The sequence below is a fragment of the Talpa europaea genome (genome assembly GCF_964194135.1).
Source record: "Talpa europaea genome assembly, chromosome: 2".
Taxonomy (NCBI): Eukaryota; Metazoa; Chordata; class Mammalia; order Eulipotyphla; family Talpidae; genus Talpa; species Talpa europaea.
Window position 1 is genome coordinate 154234736 of NC_140068.1, and position 12357 is coordinate 154247092.

The window sequence follows — 12357 nt, forward strand, 5'->3', positions numbered from 1 at the left end:
GCCATTCATGTCCACAGTAGCTGTCTGTCTACAGGGCACACTGCATGTTGCGTGGGTAAGTGATCTCTCTGGGTTTTCTAACTTAGTCATCAAGTTCTGTCCAGTACTCTAAGCCTCATGGTGCCCCCCGATGCTGGATTTGCTCACCTCCAAAATGTCCTCCTCTAGAAGGAAAAGTTGAACTGTGTGCTATCGGCTGTAGGTTGAGGTCTGCAGCTGTCTTTACCTACCGTTAATGATGAAGATTTTTCGGGGCCTCCCTGGTGGCCTCGGGGTTAAGTCTCAGCGCTATTGCCTGCTCTGGGGATAGTTTCAGCCCCAGCTAGGGAGCCGCCCCACATATGGCCGCAGCAGGCCTCTCCTGTGTCACCCGCTGCTCCCGTTACCCAGGTATTTCAGTGGTTCTGCGTGTTTGTCTCCACACTTAGTATCTGGTGAATCCTCTCACCCCCGAACCGCTGGTCTACACACCAGTTCTACAAAATAAGGGAATTTTTTTGGAAGATTATTGCTGCATTCAGGAACTGGGATGCAAGCCAGAGGTGTGAGGGGGTGAGAGGATTCTCCACAGTGAGATTGGGGGGCACAACAGGCGGATCTACTGAAATCCACTGCTGATGGGCCCAGTGGGGAGACAGGAGAGGTCTACTGTGCCATGTGGGTCACCTCCCTGGCCAGAGATCGAACTCGTGTGTGCAGTACTGAGAACAGGTTTATAGTGCTGAGTCATCACCCGTGTGCCACCAGTGGCCCCAGAATTTTTTTTTTTTTATAGAGGCATGTTTTATTTGTTTGTTTGTTTGTTTATACATGCACTGGGTACAGTCAGAAGCGCAGGAGGGTGAGAGAATTCACCAGAGCCAGAGCGGAGAGCGGAGCAGGCAGAAGGACCTAAGTACACTGCTGAGCAGAGCAGCGGGCGGCAGGCGCGCCATGAGGGACCCTCCTCCGGTGGCCGAGGAGCAGCCAGGGATCGAACTGGCGCCGCAGAAGCTGTGGGCAGGTTCGCAACCCAGCGCTCAACTGCTGCGCCACTGGGGAGGCCCACCCCAAATTTTTTTTCAAAGGAAAGGATTCTTGCTTTTTAAAAAAAATTTTATTATTGTTCATCTTTGTGCAATATTGGATTTCTCCCCTTCTGTATAATTCTTGCAAATGTCCTGTCCGCACCGCCCCTGTGACCCGTCACCCCAGGCCCTGGTGCTCCTCCTCCCCTCCTGGCCCCTCTTCTGCTATGTCCCCTGTTCGTGTCTCAGCTCTGTCATCTGCCTGCCAGTTTTGTCTTTTTCCCTGACCCTTTCTTGTGTTTCCCTGTATTCCTCCTGGAGCTGATTGATGTAATCCAGGTCTTTTTCCTTCACTCTTTGTTCAGAACATAGTCCTTTCCGCCGTTGCTGGCCGTGTCCTGAATGTGGTGTTTGTCTTAGTCAGTTCATACCTTGGGGTGAGTGGTCAGCGTGGAATGTGGTGGCCGAGGAAGTCCTTGATGTCACTCTCGCACCCACTCCCCCTTCAGGGGTCCCGAACACCTTCTGGTGTATTTCTTTGGCGCCGTGGTGATGCTGAGTGGAGAGAGACCCCAAATAACCAAAGCTTTCCTGATTAAAAGTGGGGGGAAATGAAGGAGTCACACTTCTGACCTCAAACTAAAGGTAAGGCGCCTCCCTGGTGGCCCAGTGGTTAAACACAGTGCTCTCAAACTACTGCAGCCACCGTGTACAAGTTGCATCCCCAGCAGGCCGGGAGCTGACTGACATGGCATGGCTGACCTCTCCTGACTGGCCTGCTGCGCCCCTCAGCAGTGTATTTTGTCAGTCGGCCTGTTCTGTTCCCTGCTCTGTCTCTGGTGAATCCTCTCAACCCCGGCATCTCTGGCCTGTACCCCAGCTCTTGTGTGCATAAATAAACAAATCTTAAATATTCGTTAAACGAGCATTTTGGAAAGCCAAATAATTGAGCTAGAGTTACCTTATCAAATTCCCAGTTATAAATTAACCTGACTTGCGATATCATCATTTTGAAGAACACCAATAAGTATGTGTAGATTCATGAAACAAATCTGTAAAAACGCGTGCAAGCTGATTGGACCATCCCAAGAGACAGAAAATACACCGAGACAGGCCAGGAGGAGATGCGCCCCTTCTCACGAGCAGGGATGGGCGTCAAGTCCTCTCGGCCGGGAGAGGTGGCGTTTCCAGCTTGTGTCCTGAGACTCTCGTGGGCTTGGCTGTGGGGCCGATATGTGGCTAAGGTGAGGTGATTGTGGCCTCTCATGCCGTCCTTAGGAGAGAGCTGGTGGGTGCCGTCCTCCTGCGGAGAGCTGGGGTGGAGGATTCGACGCTGTTCGGGGTGCTGTTTTGTGAGTTTTCGCACCCTGCTCGCCGGCCTTTCGGGGTGAGCTGAGAAAAAGTGTGGAGCACACGTGAGGTCTGTGATGATGTCCCCAGCGCTAGCCGCGGTCCCTGCTCAGTAACCCGGGAAACTTTTCCCTCTAATGTGAGCCCTGTGCTGGCTACGGCGGCTTCCGACCCTCCAGGTACACTGTCCGGGGCAGCCCGGGTGGCCGCCTCCCTGGGCCTGAGTCCCGAACTTACAGGGGGAGGTTCCTGTGGCTGGGGATTGGGGGTGGGGGGGACAGTTGGGGTGCGAAGGAAGCCCCGACCTTGGCTGGGCCCTGCGCCCGTCCGGGCAGAGGCGGCCCCGGCACCGTCACCCTCGGGGGCTCGCACTGTTGGGGGCGCTCCTTGGCTGGTCGCACCGTGCCCGGGTTCCTGGTGGGACCCACCCCCCCCCCCCGCGCCCCCTTGTCCTCCACCCCGCCGCGATGGTCCCGGCGCCTTCGGAGCGTCAGCCCGTCCGACACGTCCTCCCCGCGAGCCGGGTTCCGAGCTGGCGAGACGGGTTCCGAGCTGGCGGCGCCTCCTCCCAGGTTCGTGGTCCTCCCTCATCCACCCAGGGGTGCTGTTCCTTCGGTTCTATGTCTCTCACTTGCCTCCTCCGTCTTCTCGGGGGGCGTGATGTCGAAATTGGGAATTTAAAAAGGCCTATTGTTACAGGAGGGGGGGACCGCAAAGCCCCCAAAATATCCGCTCTAGAAAGGGTCCGCCATCTGCTGCATCCAGAAAAAGCATAAAAAGGGGCCTCCCCGGTGGCGCAGCGGTGGAGCGCTGGGTTGGGAAGCTGCCCGCAGCCTTATAACGCCGGTTCGATCCCCAGCTGCACCCGGCCACCGGAGAAGGGTCCCACATGGCGCGCAGAACTCTCCTGCCGCCCGCTGCTCCCCTCAGCAGTGTACTTCGGTCTTTCTGCCTGCTCTGCTCCCTGTTCTGGCTCTGGTGAATTCTCTCACCCTCCCATACTTCTGAGTGTACATAATGCTTATATAAAAAAATAAATAAATCGTTAAAAAAAAAAAAAGAAAGACAAAGCATACATTTAAAAAGATCTGGCCAAGCATCTTGAGGAAGGGATGGTTGCTGGAACCCCGTGGGCAGGAGGGGAGCGGCTGAGCCCTTTACCGTGGGACCAGGGCTGCTGCCCCTCTGGTGGCCCAGGCTGCGGACACGGAAGCAACAGCATTTTGCTGCCCCCAGTCCCTGCGTGCAGAGCCCCTCAAGCCTCTCAGCGCCCCAGTTTCTGCGCGACCTGTCTCCTCGGGCCTAGGGCCTTGCTGTCGATGGAGGAGCAGGTGAGACCTGGGTGGGGGGCGTGGGAACACCCCCATGCGGCTGCCCGCGAAGAAGGTCCTTGCGGGCCCTGTCGGGGCACTGCAGGTGGGAACCGGGGGGCTTGGCTGGCGTCTTCCCGGGCCCGGAGGACCCTGGTGGTCGGGCTTCATACCTGAGCTTGACCCTCCGTTTCCTGCCTTTGCGGACAGGTCTCCCGGTGCGTCGTGCCAAGTGGGTTCACCTGGGGTGGGTGCACCGGGCCTGTCATCCCCACCCATTTGTTCATCTCAGGGACTCGCCTCTGGGGTTGGGGACCGCGGGGTGACATAGTCCAACGCTGTCGCCCCCTCCCTGCCGGGTCTGACTGGCAGGGGAGCACCCCACCCCACCCTTTTCTGAATGGCTGCCCTGAAGGAAGGGGAGCTGGTCTCTCTACCCCACCGTGTGTCCTGGGGGCAGTTGATGAGGATCTAATCCGGGCTCCCAGCCTCTGCCCTCCAGAGAGGATCTTCAGGAAGGGAGCCCACAGGGCCTCCCTTGGGAGCAAGGGTCAGATGCTGCTCTGTGAGGCTGTCCGCAGCCTCTGTAGTGCGAGTTTGGACCCAGCCAGGGAGCTGCCCACCTGACGTGGCAGACCCCTGCAGTCTCCCCGCTGCTCCCCTCAGCAGTGTTTCAGTAGATTCTCCTGTTCTGCTCCCCACTCTCTCTCGTGAATCCTCTCACCCCCCACACCTCTGGCCTGTACCCCAGTTCTTGTATGTATAAATAAAAAAATGAGGAGATAAGCCCTCCACGTGATTAGGTCACGAAGGCCGGGAGGCAAAGTCCCTCTGTGCTCGTGCTTCTTCTCTAGTAAAGTAAATTCAAACTTTTTTTGAAAGAAAGTGGGTCAAACGGCTTCCTGGGTGAAAATCTTCACTTTATTTTTTTTCCCCAAAGATTATTTATTTATACAAGAACTGGGATACAGGCCAGATGTACGGGAGGGTGAGAGGATCCACCAGAGCCAGAGCTGGGAACAGAACAGGTAGCCTGACGAAATACACTGCTGAGGCGAGCAGCGGATGTGGCAGGAGAGGTCTGTACACCATATGGGACCATCGCCGGCTGGCCAGAGGTCAAACTGTTGCTGCAGAGGCTGCGGGCAGTTTCACAGCCCAGCGCTCAACCACTACGCCACCAGGAGAGGCCCCCAAATCAGGCTGCATGTTCACAATGAAGGGCAGGCTGTGGGTTCATAAAGACCGGCAGCTCCCCTCCTGGCTCCCCGTTGGCTAGTTGCTTTGGCAACTATCAGTTCAAAAATTACATCTGATAGAATGAAAGTCTCCCAGTAATTTGAGCAGAGGCCATGCCAGGGACTGTATTGATTCAGGTTGTCCTAAATTGCCTTCTGAGTGGAAACAAATTTTTTTCTAGCTGGCGTGCAAGGCTGTGATTGAATAGGAAGGGAAACCAGTGGCTCTATGAGTTTCATTTTTCTAAATTGTTGATAATGTAATTTGGGATATTCCTCAGATTTTCATTTTAGGTTTCTCCACCTAGCCATGGTATTTGGGGGGTTTCACCCGCGAGGCCTCTAAGCTCGATGTCTAAAACAAGAATTCTCATTTGAGGCTGGGGTATGTAGAAAGAAAATCGACTTTTAGAAAAGCATGAAAAATATTTTAGTAAGTTTATTCTAGTTTTATCTACTGCAATGCGCGTAGTAGGTAGATAAAGAAATGGGAGGAATAAAGCCCGAGATAGTTGACTTTTTAAAACAAAACTCACTACGAGTGGGCTTGGGATACACATTAGTGCTCCATTGGTCCTAGTTTCTGTTTAACTTTAAGAATTAAGGGAAAATTCCTTTCTCTTTAAGATTGCTGTTTGTTGTTTGTACTTGGAATGAGTTACCAACACTTTATCAGAGGCATGGCCAAAGATGGTTATAGCTAGCTCAGCCAGTCACAAAACTCCTGTCGATTTATTCTCGAATGCGTCCTCTAGCAGCTACAATACCAAGTAGCCCCAAATAAACAGGAATGAACTAGCAGGAGTCGACTATGGTGCCTTCTGGCTTATGAAGAGTTTTCTTCTACTTGGAACTTGGCTCACCTCTGACATTCAACTGTTATCTTTAACTGTAAACTAAAAGACTTTCCTCCAGTTAGCCCTTGCCTTAAATGGCCACATATCCATGCTAAAGGACTTGGCCCAGGGATGTATAGAGCCTTTTGTTCCCAGAAGTTTTTTCACTTGTTCATGTAAGGCCAAATGTTGACTTGCTGCCTTTGGCAGAGAACTACTAATTTTATAAGAAATGTAATATTTATATCACGCACTGCCATTTGTCATCAAACTGGTTATTCGGTGATTGACCAGTATTTGCAGTTTTACTTTTAAATGCCTATTTTAGCAATGGTAGAAACTAGCCATAAACAAATGAGGAGACTCTGGCAGGAGTCAGCTAACGAGATTCCTGATTTTTCAGAAATCTGTCCCATGCCCCGACTTCTGTCAGACAACATGAGTAGCATGGTCCCCGTGATCTTTCTATTCAGGCCCTTCTGAACTGGTCTGATGTTCTTGCATTCAGCATTTCACCCACCCATTTAGACAATCAAGTTGCAACAAATCCTTGCCGCCATTGGGAACATCAAAACACACACATAACGTTCTCACATCTTATAATCCGGTAGTACACCTAAGAGCAGTTCTGAACAGTGAGGAAGGGAGAGCACTTAGTGAAGGCTCAAAGTCTCCAAGTACCAGCTGCTCAAATGTAAAATGTGATGATGAATTTTTTCCATCGGGGTGGCCTGGAAGGCAGTCCTTGATGAAGACTCCACTGTCCTAAGCTTTAGATCCAATGCAGGAACTAGTAGTTCCTTCCTAAATCTGGAATTTCTTTGTGATGTTGGTTTCTCTCATATTAGGCCCATTTCTTGTTTTGTAGACCAGGGATTATATTTTCTCCTGCTAGATCAGTGTTGCTTCCATAGTTTGTGGGCACTTGCTTGATAAGAACGCATGCATTATACTACAAGTCATTCAGGTTTGTGTTTACTGGTCAAAGAGAAGTGTGTGTCCTGTCATGCCCATGTATCCCCCACCCTCTCCTGCTGCACACAGAGACACACACAACCAGTTTCCGGTTTTACTTCCTGCTGCTTTTCTCCTATGCCTTTTTAGCACCTGTTGTGACAAGTCTGGGTGGATCAATATGAAAAATGACATGACTGCAGTAATTGTCATGAGAATGAATTACACATATATACACATATACGACGTATGTCGAATTTTGTGTAGAAATGAAGAAAAAATAACTTCACCTCATTCCAAGTAGTAGGCTCCCACTTTATTAACCCATGTTTACCTTAATCTCTCCTAAGCAGAAAAGATCCCTCTGCCTAGATATACCTGGGCCGTCTCTACATTTGGCAGCTGCAGTGGCCCCTGCCAGCAGACTTTCCAAGAATTCTAGAGAACAGATGACAAAGAATTGTAGCTAACTCACAGCCAAGTAGATGTGGTACGGCGTGTGTGACCAAAACTTCTACATTCTAAAAAAATGCTGATGCACAACATTCAGAGTCTGTTGTCATGTTCATTCAAGTTCAGGCTTCCTCTTGAACAATCGCTGAGTCTACATCTGCTGGGTGAATTCCTGTGAGGTGACTTGATCTGTGACTGCTTCTGCGGCAGGAATGTGGCCCACCAAGGCTGTGCAAAATGAGATCACCATATCGAAGTTGGTGTTTGGACTTCCTCTAAATGCTGTCCTAATTCTGGAAACACATTTCTTTCCTGATTTTACTCAAGTTCTGTCTTCTTTGATCCAACCAAACTCTCCCTTCGGCCATGATTGAAAATGAAACACTAAAAAATGTTAGAAGCACTTCTTAAGCAATTACAGATTAATTCATTTCTTGATCAATATTTGTGCTCAAATTTGATGGGAGTTCAACTCCAGAATTATGTTCTAGAACATCTAAGTATGTAAGTCCCATGGTCTCTGACCTGTGCACAGTGGCAATCAATGCTTTGGAAGAAGGACATAGTGGACAATTTTGAAGAACGCCCAGGGGTCCTTAGTAACAGCAGCTGATAGGGATTATGTGCACAAAGCCTTCGGGCGCTTAGTAGTCCTCAGTCTTGAATTCCCCCAAATTCTAATATCCTTTTAGAGCACACTGAGGGGTGGAAATCGACAAGGGCTATCTGAGACTGCCTTGGGCGTGGTGAATCACTGGGGACCCCAACATCAAGGACCAGCAGGAACAGTAGCTAAAGAGATTATTGGAGGGAACAAGACCTGTGACCCAGTCTTTCTAGGTCTGAGACTGCTCACCTGGAATATGGGTGTTCACAGGGGAGCCTGGAGAAGTCGGTCAGTCTTCAGTGTGCCGGGCTAAGGAATCTGGACTTGACATTTATGTTTCCTCAGGCACCAAAGAGTATCTGGGAAGACCAGCTGGGAATCAGTCTGGCTTTGAAGTGCTAGAACTATATGCATTAGAGAGGAAGCAAGTGGCGGGGAAGGGATGAGAAAAGAGGATCCCTGGGGCCTCCCAGGTGGCACAAGGGGTTAAGCACCGCACTGTGATGCAGTCCGCAGCCACTGCAGCACGAGTTTGATCCCCGGCCAGGGAGCTGACCCACAGGGCGCAGCAGACCTCTCCTGACTCCCTTGCTGCTCCCCTCAGCAGTGTATTTCAGTAGATCCGCCTGTTCTGTTCCCCACTCTGTCTCTGGTGAATCCTCTCATCCCCCGCATCTCGGGCCTGTACCCCAGCTCTTGTACGCATGGATGGATAAATCTTTAAAAAAAAAAAAAAAAAAGAGGATCCCTGGAGGTAATGGGAAGCAGCATGGGCGCTAGAGGGAAGGAGCTAACTTGGAGTCCATGCCAAGGGTAAATGAATAAGGGAGAAACAGATGAAAGGCACATCTGAGACATGGAAGATTCTGGCGATAAGTAAGCATTATATGAGATGTCTGGAATATGGTTCCTCTCTGGTCCTAAGGGGCCGCTTTCCCCTCTGCTAAGGGATGGAGACATTTGCACAAGTCCTTCCAAGGTGAGAACCTGGTCGCCTCCTCACGGGGATGTTCCCTTACTCGGGGAAATGAGTCTCACAAAAGGGCAACCTCCACCCGCCTGTCGGAGCCCCTCCGTCTGACTCCCAGGAGCGCCCAGTAAGTGTAATCCTCCTGTCACAGAGGCGCCTTGTAGAGCTGCAAGTGTCCTCGCAGGGGCCACACAGGCTCACAGCCCTGCATCTGATTAATGCACGTGCTGGGTCAGCTCAGCCTCTTGGTCATGACCAGATGGAAATTTAGCTATCAACTCCCCATCTTTTTCGTCCTCCATGATACTCCCCTGGTGACGAGGGGAGGCCGTTGGCCCCTCACCTTCCTGTGCCGGGCCTGTCCGCCCCAGCCCTGCTGTGTGGCTCAGCCTGCTGCCCAGTGAGTGTATTTCCCCCAAATACCTAACTCCCCTTCAAGCTTGATTTATTGAAAAGATTCATTTTCATTTATGTGTGCGCGTAAGAGGTGGGTACAGGCGAGATGTGTGGGGGTGAGAGGACTCTTAAGAGACAGAGTGGGGAGCAGAGCAGGCAGATCTGAGGTGCTTCACTCCTTGTGCCACCAGGGAGACCCCACATATCCTTCTACCCTGGTGAATTCAGCTCACATGTCCCACAGTTCATAAAAGCTGACTGACTTCAGTTCCAGAATACTTTCACTGTCTCTCCTGCCTTACTGCCGGGGACTCTGCCTGGCAGCCTGCTCTCTGCAGGTCAGTTATCATGGCGAGTGCTTTTTATTTTCTCACTCTATGACATCTGCTGTTGTCTCATCCTCATGACAGTGTGATTGACAAGCAAGAGCTCAGCGTTTGGGTCCTCAGTGACGTGTAACCCAATACTACAAAATGCTGGTTTTCCTTCTCTTGTACCGTGTAAGCGTTCAGAGGGTTTTCACACCGCTACGTAGCACGTTATTCCACGTATGTGTCTATTCTACCTGCCAACCAGGTGATAAGCTCTTCAAGGAGATTTTATTCATCCTTGTATTCATAGACTCAAAGATATTTCCAAATTTGTATGGTAAACTATTGTGGTTCTTTTAGGAGCGAATGGGTTAATCTAGAGGTAAGACTATTTCTCCTGAGAACCGTTCACAACACAGTGTAGAGTAGGAAGATGGTTCCTCCTGTACAAGCGCACAAGGAGGAGCGTGTACACTGTTGCTGTGTGACCCAGGCTGACGGCCCTGAAATGAGGAGAAATGTTCCCTCACAGTGGATGGTGTCATTGGAGGACGTGGCTGTGAACTTCCCCTGGCAGGAGTGGGAGGACCTGAATGATGCTCAGAGGACCCTGTACCGGGATGTGATGCTGGAGACCTGCAGTCACCTGCTGTCCCTCTGTGAGGAAGCTGCCATGTAACACAAGTGCAAGTGCTGTTTTCTACACTGATTAAATGTGCTCTTTCTTGTGAAATTGGGTGGTGGTGAGGTTGAACATGGCCAACAGACTAGATTGTGGGTGTTCGCCCTTTTTCTGAAAAGTTCCAGTTGACCTTCGTTGCACAGCTCTCAACACTGCTTTCGTTAGTCTTCAACACTGAAGTTTAACTTGACCGAACCAACACTGTTCCTCATCACAGGGCATGGTGTTACCGATCCTGAGGAGAGCATCAGGTTGGAGCAGGGAGTACAGCCATGGACTGTGGAGGAAGCCCCAGGCCAGGACCTCTTAGGTCAGTCAGAGCTTGCCTGGCAGGAGGCTAGCAGGAGTCGGGGAGAGTGGCCAGTGATATTGGTCACACTGTGCTACTTTTCCAGTGTCCAAACCTTCAACAGTTTATCTGCATTTATCGAAGTGATTCTTTATTCAGTTTCCACTAAGCTCTGTCCTAGATGTCCTCCTGCTCTTTTTTTAACGGTTGTCCATGTTTTACTTCACCAGTATGCAGTCCCTGATACTGCAGGATATTATTTTGCAGTAGTCACATTTTCTGTGTTCTCTCTATTAGTTTATTCTCACTGACTGTTTTCTTTAAGGTACTGATTAAGGCATTTGTTGTTTTTTAGTTTTTTTTAATTAATTTATTTATACAAGCACTGGGTACAGTCAGAAGCGCGGGAGGGTGAGAGAATTCCCCAGAGCCAGAGCGGGGAGCAGAGCAGGCAGAAGGACCGAAGTACACTGCTGAGGCGAGCAGCGGGCGGCTGGAGAGGTCTGCGCTCCATGTGGGACCCTCCTCCGGTGGCTGGGGAGCAGCCGCGAATCGAACCGGCGCCTCAGAGTGCGGGAAGCTTCGCAACCCAGTGCTCAACCGCTGTGCCACCGGGGAGGCCACATCTCAGTGTGGTTTTAATTGACATTTCTCTTACAATAAATTAAGGTGAACATTCCTATGTCTGTTGGACCTCGGAATTTTCTGTTTAGCAAAGTGTTTATTTCCTTTGCCCTTTTTTATTGACTCATTGGTTGGTTTTTCGCACTGCGTGGGATCGTTACAAATTTTGGAATGAACCCCTTGTCAGATGTGTTGCATGTGTTCTGTTCTGTAGGATGCCTTTCTGTTTCTGTGCTGGCTTCTTTTGAGTTCTAAAAGCTTTTAGATTTGGTGTTGTCCCACTTGTGAAACTTGCTTTTGTTTCCCTTGGTGTTGGTGTTGTGTTCCCTCGTACATTTTGCAGCAAATGTCCTGTAGTGTACCCTTTTCTTTCACTGCTTCATGCTTTGGGCTCTTATGTCCACACTTTTAATCCATTTGGAATTAGTTTTCTGTATGCAGTTTTTCTTTTAAAGATTTATTTATTTATGCATACAAGAACTAGGGTACAGGCCGGAGGTGTGGGGGGGGTGTGTGTGAGAGGATTCAATATGTTTCACAACCAGTGACAGTGTGGAACAGAACAGGCATACTGACTGAAATACACTGTTGAGGGGAGCAGCGGGCGAGTCAGGAGAGGTCTGCTGCACCATATTCGTAGCTACCTACCTGGGGATCCAACTCATGCTGTAGTGGCTATGGATATCTTCATATGTTGTGCCACCAGGGAGGCCCTGTATGGAGTTTTGAATGGGTCTTGGTTCTTATTTTTGCAAGTCATTGTTCATGTTTCCCTGCGCCATTTTTTAAAAATATGTATTTATTTTTTTATGCATAGAAGAACTGGGGTGTAGACCAAATGTTCCGGGCTTGAGAGGGTTCACCAGAAAGAAAGTAAGGAGCAGAACAGGCAGATCCACTGAAATACACTGCTCGGGAAATCAGTGAGAGGGACTGGTGAGGTCGGCTGTGCCACATGGGGGTCAGCTCTCTGGCCTGGAATAGCCATGATAGCACTGACTCTTAACCCCTAGACCGCCGGGGGGGCCCATCCCAGTACTATTTATTAAAGAGGCTGTCTTGTCTGAATTGTGTGATTTTAGCTCCTTTGTCCAAGATTGAACTCTTCATATTTATATCATTTGCTCTCTGGGTTTTTAGTTGGCTTTCATTGCTCTGAGTTCTTGTTTTGTTCCAGTAAAATAATGTTGTGATTACTGTTGGTGTTACATATATTTTGAAGTCAAGAAATATGATACTCCATTTTCTTCTTTTCTCCCAAGATTTTTTGCTATTTGGGACCTTCTGTGGGTTCATATAAATGTGGGGATTGTTCTATTTCCTTATAAAA